The sequence below is a fragment of the Triticum aestivum genome, chromosome 6B (assembly GCF_018294505.1).
Source record: "Triticum aestivum cultivar Chinese Spring chromosome 6B, IWGSC CS RefSeq v2.1, whole genome shotgun sequence".
Lineage (NCBI taxonomy): Eukaryota > Viridiplantae > Streptophyta > Magnoliopsida > Poales > Poaceae > Triticum > Triticum aestivum.
Window position 1 is genome coordinate 237,218,948 of NC_057810.1, and position 17,402 is coordinate 237,236,349.

The window sequence follows — 17,402 nt, forward strand, 5'->3', positions numbered from 1 at the left end:
ATCGGATGGCCACTCACAAGCCCGTACATTTGTGTCCCTTGGAAAATTAACATCTTGTTCACGTATAGCAATCCTTGGCCCTTTCTTTGCCGAGGAACCACCTTGGTACATTCTTCTAAGAATATTCCTTTTTCTGAAAATTTCTGAAATTTTAGTAACTTCAAAATAAAAGTGAATAAAACTAAACAAGATCGATAACAACTACTCCTACAAGTGCCTAGGGCCTATATCATGCATTGGAATTGCTTGGGACCTCAAAAATTTAACATGCAAGCTCAAGAACATGGTCACCTATACAGCAAAATTTTGCAATGAATAAAGCACTAGAACAAAAACTATTTGGACCAATGGAGGAGTCACATACCAAGCAACAATCTCCCAAAGCAGTTTTTTGAATGGAGCTTTGAGCTAAGAGATCGAAAATCACAACAAAACGAGCTAGAACTCGGGCTTGAGCTGGATGGGGATTTTTTTGGGTGGAAGATGAAGTGTGTCGGTGCTGGCATAAGTGGAGGGGAGCCACCAGGGGCCCACGAGACAGGGGTGTGCCCTACAGGGGGGGTGCGCCCTCCTCTCTCGTGGTCTGGTGCTTCGCCCTCCTGCAGTGTTTTCAGTGCGTAAAATCCTCAAATATTCTAGAAAAAATCATACTAAATTTGCAGGGCATTTGGAGCACTTTTATTTTCGGACTATTTTTTTAATGCACGGATAATTCAAAAAACAGACAGATAATACTATTTTTGCTTTATTTATTCTAAATAACAGAAAGTAAAAAGAGAGTACAGAAGGTTGTGCCTTCTAGTTTCATCCATCTCGTGATCATCAAAATGAACCCACTAACAAGGTTGATAAAGTCTTGTTAATAAACTCATTCTGAATAACATGGAACTGGAGAAATTTCGAATAACACTAAGTTACCTCAATGGGGATATGAAAATCCCCAACAATAAGAATATCATACTTTTTCTTGACAGTAGGGAGAGGAAATTGAAAACCTCCAAAAATGATAGTTGGAACTTTTTCAATAGAATTGATGCTATAAACTTGAGATTGTTTCCTCGGACAATGTACCGTGTGCTCATTACCATTAACATGAAAAGTGGCATTGCCTTTGTTGCAATCAATAACAGCCCCTGCAGTATTAAGAAAAGGTCTACCAAGGATAATAGACATACTATCGTCCTCAGGAATATCAAGAATAACAAAGTCCGTTAAGATAGTGACATTTGCAACCACAACAGGCACATCCTCAAAAATACCAACAGGCATAGCAGTTGATTTATCAGCCATTTGCAAAGATATTTCAGTAGGTGTCAAGTTATTCAATTCAAGTCTACGATATAAAGAGAGAGGCATAACACTAAGACCGGCTCCAAGATCACATAAAGCAGTTCTAACATAATTTCTTTTAATAGAGCATGGTATAGTTGGTACACCCGGATCTCCAAGTTTCTTTGGTATTCCACCCTTAAAAGTGTAATTAGCAAGCATGGTGGAAATTTCAGCTTCCAGTATCTTTTTTTATTTGTGATGATATCCTTCATATACTTAGCATAAGGATTTACTTTAAGTATATCAGTTAAGCGCATACGTATGAAAATAGGTCTAATCATTTCAGCAAAGCGCTCAAAATCCTCATCATCCTTTGACTTGGATGGTTTAGGAGGAATGGGCATGGGTTTCTGAACCCATGGTTCTCTTTCTTTACCATGCTTCCTAGCAACAAAATCTCTCTTATCATAACGTTGATTCTTTGATTGTGGGTTATCAAGATCAACAACAGGTTCAATCTCTACATCATTGTCTTTGCTAGGTTGAGCATCAACATGAACATTATCATTAATATAATCACTAGGTTCATGTTCATCACCTGATTGTGTTTCAGCATCAGAAATAGAAATATCATTGGGATTCTCAGGTGTGTCTACAGTAGGTTTACTAGTAGCATGCAAAGTTCTATCGTTTTTCTTTTTCTTCTTTTTAGAAGAACTAGGTGCCTCTAAATTATTTATCTAAGAATCTTGCTTGATTCTCTTAGGGTGGCCTTCAGGATACAAAGGTTCCTGAGTCATTCTACCAGTTCTAGTAGCCACTCTAACAGCAAAGTCATTTTTATTATTTAATTCATCAATCAAATCATTCTGAGCTTTAAGTACTTGCTCAGCTTGAGTAGCAACCATAGAAGCATATTTGCTAACGCGGTGAAGTTCATCTTTAACTCTAGCCAGATTATCACCTACGCGTCCTATCTCGAAAGCATTATTCTTTAACTCTCTACGAACATAAGCATTAAAACTTTCTTGTCTAGCCATAAAGTCATCAAATTCGTCTAAGCATGGGCTATGAAATTTAGTAGAGGGTATTTCAACTTTATCATATCTATAGAGATAATTTACCTTTACTACCTGTGTTGGGTTATCAAGACAATGTGGTTCTTTAGGCGGTAAATTAAGACCATGCATTTCTTCAATAGGAGGTAAATTCTTAACATCTTCAGCTTTAATACCTTTTTCTTTTATTGATTTCTTTGCCTCTTGCATATCTTCAGGACTGAGAAATAAAACACCTCTCTTCTTTGGAGTGGGTTTACGAATAAGCTCAGGAGTTGGCTCAATTGGTTCGGGAATTACTTCAAGAACTGGCTCGGGAAGAGTCCAACTATTTTCATTAGTCAACATATTATTCATTAGTATTTCAGGTTCGTCGACTTTTCTTTCCCTGAAAACACAACCAGCACAACTATCCAAGTAGTCCTTGGAAGCATTAGTTAGTCCATTATAAAAGATATCACGTATTTCATTTTTCTTAAGAGGATGATCAGGCAAAGCATTAAGTAACCGGAGAAGCCTCCCCCAAGCTTGTGGGAGACTCTCTTCTTTGATTTGCACAAAATTATATATTTCCCGCAAGGCAGCTTGTTTCTTATGAGCAGGGAAATATTTAGCAGAGAAGTAATAAATCATATCCTGGGGACTACGCACACAACCAAGAGCAAGAGAATTATACCAAGTCTTAGCATCACCCTTTAATGAGAATGGAAATATCTTAAGGATATATAAATAGCAAGACTTCTCATCATTAGTAAACAGGGTGGCTATATCATTCAACTTGGTAAGATGTGCCACAACAGTTTCAGATTCAAGGCCATAAAAAGGATTAGATTCAACTAAAGTAATAATATCGGGATCAACAGAGAATTCATAATCCTTATCAGTAACACAAATAGGTGAAGTAGCAAAAGCAGGATCAGGTTTCATTCTAGCATTAAGAGACTGCTGCTTCCATTTAGCTAATAATTTCTTAACATCATTTCTATCATTGCAAGCAAGAATTTCCATAGCAGCTGTTTCATGCATAACATAACCTTTAGGAACAATAGGTAATACATAATCATTGGGGGGACCTTCATCATCACTATCATCAGTAATAGGATCTTCAGTAATTTTATTCCCCCTAAATCTAGCAAGTTGTTCATCTAGAAATTCACCTAATGGCAAAGTAGTATCATGCACAGAAGTAGTTTCATCATGCATAGCAGAAGTGGCATCATCAATAACATGCGACATATAAGAATTGATAGTAGTAGCTGTTTTAGGTGTCGCAAGCTTACTAATAACGGAAGGAGAATCTAGTGCAGAGCTAGATGGCAGTTCCTTACCTACCCTCGTAGTTGAGGGCAAAATCTTGGTTTTAGCGTCTTTCAAGTTCTTCATAGTGATCAACAGATATAAATCCCAAGTGACTCAGAGAATTGAGCTATGCTCCCCGGCAACGGCGCCAGAAATTAGTCTTGATAACCCACAAGTATAGGGGATGGCAACAGCTTTCGAGGTTAGAGTATTCAACCCAAATTTATTGATTTGACACAAGGGGAGCCAAAGAATATTCTTGAGTATTAGCAGTTGAGTTGTCAATTCAACCACACCTGGATAACTTAGTATCTGCAGCAAAGTGTTTAGTAGCAAAAGTGGTATGATAGTAATGGTAACAGTAGCAAAAGTAAAGATAAATGTTTCGGGGTTTTTGTAGTAGTTGTAACAGTAGCAACGGAAAAGTAAATAAGTGAAGAACAATGTGTGAAAAGCTCGTAGGCAATGGATCAGTGATGGATAATTATGCCGGATGCGAATCCTCATGCAATAGTTATAACATAGGGTGATATAGAACTAGCTCTAATTCATCAATGTAATGTAGGCATGTATTCCGTAAATAGTCATACGTGCTTATGGAAAAGAGCTTGCATGACATATTTTGTCCTACCCTCCTGTGGCAGCGGGGTCCTAGCGGAAACTAAGGGATATTAAGGCCTCCTTTTAATAGTGAACCGGACCAAAGCATTAACACATAGTGAATACATGAACTCCTCAAACTACGGTCACCACCGAGAAGTGTCCCTATTATTGTCACTTCGGATTGTCGGATCATAACACATAATAGGTGACTATATACTTGCAAGATAGGATCAGGAACACATATATATTCATGAAAACACAATAGGTTCAGATCTGAAATCATGGCACTCGGGCCCTAGTGACAAGCATTAAGCATAGCAAAGTCACAACAACATCAATCTCAGAACATAGTGGATACTAGGGATCAAACCCTAACAAAACTAACTTGATTACATGGTAAATCTCATCCAACCCATCACCGTCCAGCAAGCCTATGATGGAATTACTCACGCACGGCGATGAGCATCATGAAATTGGTGATGGAGGATGGTTGATGATGACGACGGCGACGGATCCCCCTCTCCGGAGCCCCGAACGGACTCCAGATCAGCCCTCCCGAGAGAGATTAGGGCTTGGCGGCGGCTCCGTGTCGTAAAACGCGATGAAACTTTCTCCTTGATTTTTTTCTCCCCGAGACGGTATATATGGAGTTGGAGTTGAGGTCAGAGGAGCACCAGGGGGCCCACGAGATAGGAGGGCGCGCCCTAGGGGGCGCATCCCCCTGTCTCGTGGACAGCCCGTGGCCCCCTTGGCCTTGATTCATTCGCGAAAAATTCTTATTTGTTCTGAAAAGTGCGTCCGTGGATTTCCAGGACATTCCGAGAACATTTCTTTTCTACACATAAAACAACATCATGGCAGTTCTGCTGAAAACAGCGTTAGTCCGGGTTAGTTTCATTCAAATCATGCAAGTTAGAGTCCAAAATAATGGCAAAAGTGTTTGGAAAAGTAGATAAGTTGGAGACGTATCAGTGAGCGAGGATGAGGTCGCGTTGTTCCTCCCAGGAAGCCATAGAAGACACCGGCAGGTTGAGCAGCCAAGCGCGCGGAACGCTAGTGAGGGCCATGGGAAGCGAGTTGGACATGACCTTGTCGTTGCCCCCGGCCTTGAGGACGGCCTCTTCGTATGCCAGCAAGAAAACCAATGGGTCCGCCGTGCCGTCGTAGCACGGCGGCATCTCTGGCTTGAACTTATGTGGCCACTGCACCTGCCGTAAGGCGGGGGGCCAAGGCTCGGAGCCCCCTGGACCCAGCGCTGGCACCGGCCGCCGGAGCCGGAAGCATGATGTCCCCCATGAGGGCGAAGCGCGGTGTTGGTGGAGAGCGTGTTGACGAAAGGAAGAGCTCTGGCGCACCGCCTACCTGGCGCGCCAAATGTCGGATATCGGGTTCCGGCAAAACCCTTAAGGTTCGAACACTGGGGTGCGCACGAAGATTTCCTCCTACCGAAACACGCCCTCAGCCTCACCGGATCTCTAAGCTAGCACGATGAACTCACAACACAAGGGACACAAGGTTTATACAGGTTCGGGCCACCGTTGTGGTGTAATACCCTACTCCTGTGTGTGGTGTGGTGGATTGCCTCTTGGGCTGATGATGAACAGTACAAGGGAAGAACAGCCTCGCGAGGAGAGGTGTTCTTGTGCTTGGTGGTTTGCTCGGGGAGGAATTGATCCGTCCCTTCTACTATGGTGGCTAGCCCTATTTGTAGAGGCCCTGGTCCTCTCCGCAAATATTGAGCGGGAAGGGATCCAACAATGCCCATTTTGAAAGGGGACAGCTAATACAAGCTATCCTGACTAAAGGTGGTCTTTGCCTGTCAAAGGCACTGGTGGTGACGCCGTCTTGGGCTCCACGATGACCTCCGTCCTGCGGTCCTGCTGGTCTTGGTCTTGTTGCACAGATATGTAAAGCTTTGCTTGATGCCTCGGTACTCCGCGCCTGCACTTGCCCCTTAGCACTAAAGGGGAAACAAGGACACTACACGCGCTGGCGCCCGTCTGGCCTTGGTCGTCATGGCTTGCGTCATGGGGACCTCGCGAGGTACCCCTTGCCTTGATGTCTCCGCCTCCCTCACGAGCATGCCTGGTGAGGCCGCTCCTGAGGGGGCCTTGTGTCATCCGCCCCACGAGGCTTGGCCCCTCGCGAGGGTCTTGAGTGTTGGCTGATGAAGACGGGCCGTACTGGGCCACCGGTCGAGCCACGCCGCGGGCAGGCAAGTCTGGGGACCCCCGTTCCCAGAACACCAACAGGGGCGTCGATCGAGGCACCCATCGCGGAGGGCCCTGAGCTCCTGACAATCATTGGTGTTGTGGCTGTGAAGATTGTGGAAGACGCAGAATGGTCGGTTGCTCTTGGATGACTCGGGGTGGTCGCAGCCATGCTTCATCTCTGGTTTGGCCGCAAGCACGGCCGGCCCCTTGTGCTTCACGTCCTTGGTCTTGGCCTTCTTGTGTTCCTGATCAGCATCGGGGAGCTCAAGGAGGGAGAGGCGCCCCTCCTCAACCCTTGCGCACTTGTTTGCCATGTTGAACATCTCCAGAATTGTGCAGAGATCCTCATGGATAGCGAACTCCTCCTTCATCTTGACATCGTGGACGCCATCGGTGAATGCTGAAATGATGGCCTCGTCCGATACCTTGGGGATCTTGAGGCGAACGTTGTTGAAGCACTGGATATACTTCTGCAGGGTCTCTCCAGGTTGCTGCTTGATGCGATGCAGGTCACCAGCGGCCGGAGGACGGTCGCGAGTGCCCTAGAAGTTGGCGATGAGGCGACTGCGCATATCCTCCAAGGAAGAAACCGACCCCTCGGGTAGGTTCAGGAGCCAAGAATGTGTGCCATCCTTGAGGGCCATCGGGAACCTATTTGCCATGATCTTCTCATCACCGTTGGCCGCCTCAATGCTCAGCTCGTAGAGCTGCAAGAACTCGGTGGGGTCGGCGGTGCCATCGTAGCACGGAGGCAGATCAGGATTGAACTTGCTTGGCCAGACGATGTTGCAGAGCTCTGGAGTGAACACGCGGCATCCTGCCGTGGCCACTGGAGGTCGTCGAGGGGGTGGAAACTGATCCTGGTGCACGCGCAGCGCCACCTCCTACGGCGGTACGTGGGCCTGGTGCTGGGGTGCTGGAAGTACGTGCGCTTCTCCTTGAGGTCGCTGCACCACCTGGCAGCTCACGTCCTCCCAGGCTGGCGCGGGGCGCAGCGGGTTGCGTCGTGGTGCCGCACGCCTTGGTCCGATGATGGCGCCCTAGGCCGGAGGTGGTGGAGCATCCCCGTGCGCCACGTCGCCCACTGCAGGAGGTTGTTGAGGCAGTGAGTGAGCCAGGTCGGTGGAGCCCCCGTGTGCCAGACTGATGAGCTCAGCGATCCGCTCGAGCCACTCCTCGTACAGGTCACCCACCGGGCGGTAGCGAAGGAGCTCTCGCGCCATGAGCAGAGCGGCCTGCGCGTCTGCCTAGCCGCGACGTGCGTGGGATGACGACGCTGCTGGGGTCAGTGACGGAGTAGCGGTGCGCCCGTCACGATGCACCGTCGGGTGCAGCGATGAAGCTTGCTGCTCGTGGCCGGCAGGGCCCATGGCGGTATTTGCCACTGGAGACAGAGCGCGATGGGCACAGCCATCGCCCGCCGGAGCCGTCTGAGCGACGCGGGCGGCGACTGCGGCCTGACGCTTGGTGCGAGCTCGTCGTGCGTCGGCCATAGAGGTGTCGGAGTGGCGGTGGATCGATCGACGGAAGAGAAGATCCAACGCACCCCTACTTAGCGCGCCAAATGTCGGATTACGGGTTCCGCAAACCCTTGAGAGGTTCGAACTTTGGGGTGCGTGCGGAGATCTCAACCTACCCAGCCTGCCTACTCGCGATCCTCCTAAGCCTAGCGCGTCAAGCTCAAAGAGACAAAGAGACACATCAATTTATCCTGGTTCGGGCCACCTTGCGGTGTAATACCCTACTCCGGCATTTTGGTGGATTGCCTCGGAGGGCTAAGGATGAACTAGTCCAGTGGATGAACTGGCCTTAGGAGGTGAGGTGTTCTTGAGCTCAAGGGAGCTGGTGTGGTGTGAGCTAGTTTGGCTTGTCCTGCCTCTATGATGGTGGCTAGTCCTATTTATAGTGGCCTTGGTACTCTTCCCAAATGTTGGCGGGAAGGGATCCCACAACGGCCTGATTTGAAAGGGGACAAGTAGTACAACTTATCCTGACAAAAGTAGTCTGCGAAAGGCCTTTGGCCATGACGCTGCAGTGGGCTCATCGATGACCTTCATCCTACTGTCATGACGGTCTTGGTCTCGTTGCACCAGAATGGAAACCTTTGGCTGATTCCTCGGGACTCCACGCTTGTGGCTTGCCTCCTTTGCACCGAAGAGGAAACTTGTGCTCTGCGCCCGCCAGGCCTTGGTCATCATGGCTCACGTCAGCTGAGCCTCATGAGGTAAACCCTGCATAGAACTCTCCGCCCCTCGTGAGCCAGCCTAAGGAGGCCAATTCCCTCGGGGGTCTTGGCATTGCCTGCCTCGCGAAGCTTGGCCTCTCACGAGGGTCTTGTGCTGTCGATGCTGAAGCCGGGCTGTACCAGGCCATCGATGGAGCCACGTCATAGGCCGCAAGCAGGCAGGACTGGATACCCCCATATCCAGGACGCCGACAGCTTGGAGCTCGTAGATCTGAGATATAGCAGCTCACATGATGTCTTAATATTTTTACAGGAAACCTTGATGAATTTGAGAATTGCACACAATTTGTACAAAAACTACTCAGATGCCCTTGGATCCCGTATCCAACAACCTCGAAGCTCGTATCATCGTAGCATCTAAGATGAAGGAGGACATCATATTCTCCTGTATGTAAGAATATCATGTGCTACCACACCTTAGATGCTTTGGTGATACAAGCTCTTCGGAGCCGTTGGATTTGTGACCCAACAACTCCTCGGTGGTTCGAATGGTTTTTTGCAGAAAAGCCCCCAAAGAGTTCGGCCATTGCTTACAAGCACAAAGGCTGCTCAGATGCCATTAGTTCTCAGATCAAATGACCTCGAAGCTCGTATAATCGTAGCATTGAAGCTGCGAGAGTACGTTATGTTTTCTCGCACAGGAGAATATGAGGTTCTCCCGCACCATAGATTCTATGGCGATACGAGTTCACGGAGATCTAACGGCCCACAGTAGGAGGTTCGAATGTTTTTGCAATACGACTAAGAGAGTTTGGGAATTGCGCAGAAAGTACAAGTACTACGCATGTGCCATCTGATCACTAATCATACGACCTAGATGCTCTTATCACTGTAGCAGGTAATTAAGCTACGGGGAGAACCTAATATGAGCAAAGGGGAGCCGTTGGATCCAAGATGCAGTGGCACACACGAGGCCTGAATGTTTTATTTGCAAAAAAACCTTTGGAGAGTTTGGAAATTGCGCATAATTACAAAGACTACTCCCAAGCCATTGGATCATACTTCCAACGATGTAAAAACTCGTATCGCCATGGCATCTAAGCTAGAGGGTGGGTGTGATATTCTATGCCGCTGTCATTTTTGTTTGTAAACTTGCAAAATACGTGTAACTCGTGTCGTTACTTGTCTAACCGCGCAAAGTGTTTGTTTAGAAAACCCATCCTACACTGAAATAACGGAACAACACACGGGGGTCCCACTTGTCATTAATCAAATTTGGACCTAAATCTAACAAGTCTGAAAGACAAGTTCGAACTGGCAACCTGGACTACAAAGCATAAGTCAATAGCCTAAAACAACAACGGTTGTTGGCTTTGTCCCATAACTTGATTTTATACAGTATTACATGGAGTAGAGTAGAGGGAGTGCCTTGTCAACATGTGCATGACCGTTGACTCACTTACTGGTGGGTCCCAGGTCTACAATCTCTCTCTCCTCACTACTAGGGAAAATCTTATACACAGAACTTTAGCAGTAGTGTGGGTCAAAAAAGCACGATGGTGCTAAGTAGCAGTAGCGCGCCTGAGGAAACCGCGCTGCAGATAAAGATCTAGCAGTAGCGCGTCTGGCTGTAAGCACGTTACTACTAAAATTCCCACGGCTTAGCCGATAGGCTACACATAGTAGTAGCGACCTATGACGAACCGCGCTACCGCTACTTCATTTGTAACAGCGCGTTTTAATATAAACTCGCTACTACTAAAGGTTATAAAATTAAATGGAAAGAAAATAGAAAGGTAATTGAAAATGAAAGAAATAGAATAAGGTGAAAGGAAAAAAATAAAATGTGAAGAAAACTAAATGAAAAAGGGGAAAAAGAGAAAGGAGTAGCAGTAGCGTGTATCACAGAACGCGCTGTAGCTAAGATAGCAGCAGCGCTTTTCCTGGAACGCGCTACTGCTACTTCTGACTTAACCACGGGGTTCGTCCTTCCCCACGCGGCCACTTCCCCCAAATCCAACTCTCTCCACTCTCGCCGCCGCCGTCACCCGTCGGCCGCCGCGCGCTCTCCGCACCCTCTACGCCACCCCGATCCAAGGTTCAACGCCGCCCCCGCCCCTGACCTCAATGCCGCCCCGGACGCCGCCCCCGACCCCGACCTCGACGCCGGCCGTCATCCGCCACGTGCCCAAGCCCCGACCCTGACCTCGACGCCGCCCTGCCCCTCCCTCGTCGCAGGCACCCGAGGTGAGCACGCCCGCTCCTCCCTCTCCCCTACCTCTGCCTAGGGTTTCTTTATATTTTAGTTGCATCAAATTAGTTAGGGTTCATGTAAGAGTGGAAACAAATCGGATGCGGATGCGACTCAAATGAGTTAGGGTTCATGTAAGGGTGAAAACGAATCAAATTTCTATGATGAATCATAAAATGAGTAAAATTTGACCACTTATTTCACTTTATAGTTGGATAATTGAAATATCCGCTACCACTTTCCACCCCTATAGGTTCATCAAATTAGATGGTAATTAGGGCAGTAGTTCCTAGGTACTAATTAGTTAGTAAGAACTAGGTACTAATTAGGTACTAGAATATTTTTATTTATAGTAAGTTTATTTTTAGTAAGAACTAGTTGAATTAATAGAACTAGTTAGTAAGAACTTGTTGCTATTTTTTAGTTAAAGCAATTTTTCCCGCCTCGACGTGGACGATGCCTATCCCGCATCCTCGTCGTCGAGTCGGCGGAGGACGACACCTGCCTGACCAGATCGGCCATGTCTGGGACTGGGCTCCGCCGGGGTGGTACTGGGAGGTGCTACCTACCGAGGGGCATAGGTTGGTGAGGAGCCAGCCTGTTGTTGACCCGAACCTTCTTTGGTAGCGGTCGCGTGGGCCAGTGACGATCCAGAGGCTCGAGGACTCCGCGGAGGTGGTGCATCACCGTGTCAGTGAGGAGGACGCGTACGTCCGTCGCTACTTGTTTGCGTTGGAGCACAGGTCGTTCTCCAATACCTGGCAGGTTCTCCAGGGATCTCACTGAAGCTATGATCCCGTGATGGTTCCTTCTCTGTGGGTGTCCACCGCCCGCGCCGATACCCGTCGTGTGCTAGGGTTTTAGTTGTATTAGTGATGTTATATGTATGACACTATTCGTGATGTATTAGTGATAATATTCGACGATGTACGGACGCATGAGATAATTTACTTTAGTGCATTCAAGATTAGCGAGGGATGCTTAATAGTGCAATACTGGACCAAATATATGATGGGGGAGCGCAGAGAAGTACTAGGGGCAGCAAACAGATGTGCTACCCACGATTAGGAGATAGGTTCATCTGCATGCTCCAGCTTGATCAAGGAGGAGAGCTATACATGTTTTATGTTATTTTACCTAAGAGAGAGCAGGAGGAGTGATTAGCTGGCTAGAAATGAGTTTGAGGATGATGATGTGCTACACTATTACTATGCTGATAAAATAGCTAGTGTAGGTGGTAATGACTATGATGATTATTATTAGCTAGTGTTAGTGGTGATTAAATAAATATTGTTGGTGGTAATGACTATGATGATGATTAAATAGCTTGTGTTGGCGGATTAGATTCAAGTGGAGGCAACATGTGGTGCACATCGAAAGTACTACTAGTCCAAACTAGATCAATTTTGGATTAGTAGTATACTTTTGACATGCACCACATATTGCCTCCACTTAAACCTAATCCACCTTCATTTGACACACTATTATGGATATAATGATGTAAACCTCATAACCGGTATTGTACCAATATTTGCACGATGGCGCATAAATACACTAAAAATAAAAAAATAAAAAAAGAATACTAGTAGCGATGGACAGAAAACACGCTGCAAGTAGTTACCTTAGCAGAAGCGTGGTGCTGAATAAACGCTGCAGCTATTTGTCCTAGCAGTAGCGCGTATGGGCAAGCGTTACTGCTAAGTAATAGCTGTAGCGCCTTATTAGTAGCGCACCTACCCGCGCTACTAGTGAGCACAAAACCAGCGCTACTGCTAGGGTTTTCCCTAGTAGTGCCTCTCCATCGTCTAATCTTTGCATGGGCACACACGAAGAGCGGTGCTAGCTTGCCGTGGTGTTATTATAACTAAAAAAAGCTTGGAAAATAGAAGAATCGCCTAGAATAAGAGACGTTGTGGCTGGTCGAGACGGAGCTAACCACACCTATCCTCCATGCCACGTTAGCATAATGAAGCTGTGTGGCTAGTGGGGTGTTTTCGACCGACTGGCTGGGTCCCGAGGTCAAACCCTAGGTACTACGTCTAATAGAGTATATTTTTACACGCACATTTTTCCTCCATGCCGAGATGTGGCACACCCTACCACGCGGTTTTTGGGTCCTCCCGGGTGGTGCACACATATATTCTTCCTTGCCGAGACGTGGGACGCCCTACCGCGCGTTTTCTGGGTCCTCCTCGTTCGTAGCACCGAAGCAAGTAAATGAGTCATCAAATCACGAAAGACCACCTTTCCCACCGAGTACATCAGTAGTGAAGCAAGGTGGCTAGCTAGTTGGGCTAGTTCGACCGATTAGCTAGGCCGCCGCCACATTTGTTTTTTCACCCCTTTTTTTATCTACTTGCCGGCAGGTAAATTTAAATATCCACCGCGGCGTTGCTTTGGTGTTTGGGTGCGGCAGGATTTTTAATTTTTTGATTGACGGGAGCAGGCGCGACAGGATTTTTAATTTTTTGATTAACGGGAGTAGGCGTGGCAGCAATTAGTCATGATAACTTCGCCTGTAAAACCCACTGCTCCCTGATGTAAGAAGTCGTCGACTGGTGTTTTCCCATGGTGAAAACCAAAAGATTCCCCGCTCCTCGGCTGGCTCCCTTCACCTTCCCGTAGATTGCATTGCCTTTCAGCCGTTTCGCCCCTTTGCTTCCTCTCCCCATTGCTTCTACCTGGTACCATGGTGGCGCAGCAGATCACGGAGCCGATGTGAGGCGCCTGACATAGGAGCTCCATGCCAAGGATGCGGAGCTCAGAGCCAAGGATGTGGAGCTCTATGAGCTCAAGGAGGAGAGGAGTGCCATGCTCCTCCATTATGTGCGGGAGTTCACGGAGCTTCAAAAGTGGCAGGCCTCCACCACAAAGATGCTCGAGGCACCGGCGGTGTTGCTGCATAAAGCGGGAGATACGATAGGTCATTAGGGGAGTTGGCTGGAGCGCGAGCAAGCCGATCGTGATGAGGTCTAGGATTGCGTCAACCACTTGGTGGACCAAGTTGCCACGCACGTGTTGCGGCTGCGCGATGCCTACCATCATACCAGCGCGACCATGCCGGCCATCAGGCTAAACCCGTTCGACCACCCGGTTGACTTCAACAAGTTGCGGCTTCCTGACTCGGTCTCCTTCTTCATCTATATCTCCGAGGAGCTGAGCCATCTCTGCGCGATGGTGGGGGCGGAGATGGACAAGGAGGGGTTGCGGGCTGCCGTCGCCGTTGCCGGGCGAATCCTTTCAGGGCTCCGTCACCGGAATCTATTCGTGCCATTGGACGTCGTCTTTGACGTGCTAGCTCCCGTTGACCGGGAGTGAGCTTTGCGGGCGGTTGTACCCTACATCACCAACATCGTGCGCCTCGGGAAGCAGAGGGACTTCGGTGGTGTTTAGGCGCCCTCTGCATGGGCATGTCCATGTCTCGGTGCAACATGACCGTTGGATCAAACTCAGACGGTGCAGATCAGTCACTGTAGCAAAAAGCGTGTGGGTCTATTTGGTTGCATTCTCATCTCAATATAGTTGTTCCCTCTTCGTGTATTTGTGTTAACCTACTAGTGTGGACTCATGCACCCTTCATGCACTCTGCCAAACACCCACAAGTGGGTCAAGAAGGGAACTTTTGCTCCCATCCCGTGCACCATTCATACACCCTCCCTAACAGTGATTCGTGCTTCATATGGTTCATGTTTCATGGAGTACTGTAGCACCGTACTCTCCGTGCGTTGTAGACCTAGTTCTACTAACATTGATCTCACCATTCATTCTCGACTGGACAGTCGAAAAAGCGGTACTATGTTACTACATTACTGTTCATATAGTTGACATGTGCACAACATCATTTTTATCGTCATATCTTACTACACAAGCAACAAGATTATGTAGTACTGACGTATCAACCACTACACATGCCTAGTAGTAGGAGCACTGTGTATGTTCAAGTGGCTGTTGTGTTTCGCACTCCTCCATCGTAAGAGTGGAAACGCTTGTTGTAATCATTTTTTCAGAAAAACAGTGACACGCTCTACCGTGTGGATCCTCCTCCAGCCATGCACTAAATTACTCACTTTTGCCGACGTGTGGGACAGCCAACATCAGGGTCCACCAGCCATGCACTAAATTACTCTGTATTAGAGTGACAGTAGAATACCCTGATTGAAGCGCCGCAATAATTCCCAATGAGCCGTCAAATCACAAAACCCCCTCCTTTCCAGCAGTAAGTTGGACGGACGAAGCAACCATCATTTCACTTTTCTCTCTCAGCTTCCTCTCTTGAAGAAAACCCCCACTCGCTTCACTTCTCCCTCATCTCGTTCCTCATTTCACTCTTCTCTCTCAGCTTCCTCTCTTGGATGGACGCTGAAGCACCGGCCGACGTGATGTCTATGGCTTTGGCCAAAACCGTCGAGGATCATGGTACGAAGAAGCGCAAGCACCCCGTCGAGACTACCGCAGACAAGCTCAAAGCCATCACCCTGTCCAAGCCCCCCTCCCCGGGATCCCTCATTAAGCAAGTCTAGGTAATATCTCTTCTTAACGATCTTTTTCTTGATCTTGACCGTGTTTTTTCATTTAACACGCAGTACTAGTACTAGTACAACTTTCTGGGTGATCTTGCATGTGATTTTTGTGAGCCAAATGACGGTTCTAAATTCCTCTTTTGACCAAAACATGCGAGAGGTTGACACTGATTTCTTATGGATTACTTTCAACTACTCCCTTTGTCCCAAAATTCTTATCTTAGATTTGTCTAGATATGGATGTATCTAATATTAAAATGTGACTTCATACATCCGTATCTAGACAAATCTGAGACAAGAAATTTTGGGACGGAGGGAGTACTTTATGAACATCTATGCTACCTTTGAAGAGGGTATATTTGCATCAGTAACTTGTGTTATGGATATTGCAAGCAATCCCTCTTCTCTCATGCCTTTGAAGACATGTTCTAGTGTCTTTGTTCACTCATTTCTGTGCGTATATGTAGTCATATATGGAGTATAATATCAAAAATTATCTTATATTTCTGAATGGAGGTAGTAATAAAATATGGTTTCTGTTTGAATTAGAACCAGGTCTGCTGTGGAGATGAAGTTATCAAAGTCATGCCATGTGACCTGGAAGACCTGAGGATGAGTTCTACTACTAAACTATCCAGCTGTTGTGTCCTTGTTGCCACATGTCCTGAACTAGTGTTTTCCTGTAGCATGTTGTCAGGCGTGTTCTCGAGGTTGTACTTGACCACAACAATTTCCTGGTTGTGCCTTCGATTACGAAGGGTGTGGTTCTTGTAAAGCTTCCCGACAAATCTGATGCGGCCTGTCTTTATCATCATGTTTATGAGTGGAAAGACCACTCTGTTAGGTTCTCCAAGGCTGACGAGATGGTGATGGTGCAGGTAGACATGTCTCACGAAGTCCATGGCCTAGTCAGTTATGTGGGGTTCATCCCGTAGGTGGGTGGCAAGAAATAGTCTGCAGAGTTTAATTAGTGCAACTTTGCTTGTCTGTAGTAAGTACTATTGTTCAGTACTTGATTTGTGTTTGTGAACCCTGTATTGTTTAGTACTGCCGCTTTTGGTGTGTGGTGAGTCTTGAGAACAGTCCATGTTAATGTCTGTCCACTCAATTCAGTTTGTATATTTTGAAGTATCCATACCATCTTTTTTATGAGGACGGTTTATCAATTATGGTTACACTCTAATATCTGTATGCATTGCGGGGTTATTGCACCCACCAGGATTTCCAGCCCCATGGATGTTCGGTCCATACAATATGTCACGACCTTTGGACTGTCCTGCTTGTGGGAATAGGCGGGGGGCCTACATGCCACCCATAGTTGGACGATCAATCTTTTGTTTATTACTTCAACATAGTGATTTCCTGGTAAGGATTCACTCGTGTCACATCAAGTAAATATTATTGATTTACTGTCTAAATCTTATTGATTTAATGTCATGGTTTCTCTCTTTTCCTGCAATTTTACGATACATGTTTTGCCATGTGACATTCATCACAGAATAAACCATTTGGTTTTCTCTATGATGGCTATTTTTCCAGGTTTCACTTCTTATGTCATGTTAGTAATGAAGGCACTGTCCATCACTTATATTACTGGAAAAAATGGATCAGTCTGTTGTCTGAGTACAAGTTGGATCCCTATGATGAACTGCAGTTTGGTTTAACAAAAACACCACAATTAGTCCTTCCCGTTTAAAAGAAATGAAGAAAAAAATTGGATCATGGTCACGGAGCCTAGTCAAGTTAGAAAGTTGATCATAGCAGACCAGACACGATCGCCGCTGTCTCGCACATCGGTACCACCTTCAGCAACGGATCGAGCACCGGCAATTGCTCTAGCACTGACAGTGGCAGCAGCTCAGTCTAATCCAGCTGAGGATTGGGCACCGACCGCGTCAGCGGATAAGGCTGATCTACTGGAGGATCGGGCATCGACACCGGCACCTGCTCCGACACCGGCACCAGCTCTACAAGGAGCACCATCTCCGACAGGAGCAGCGG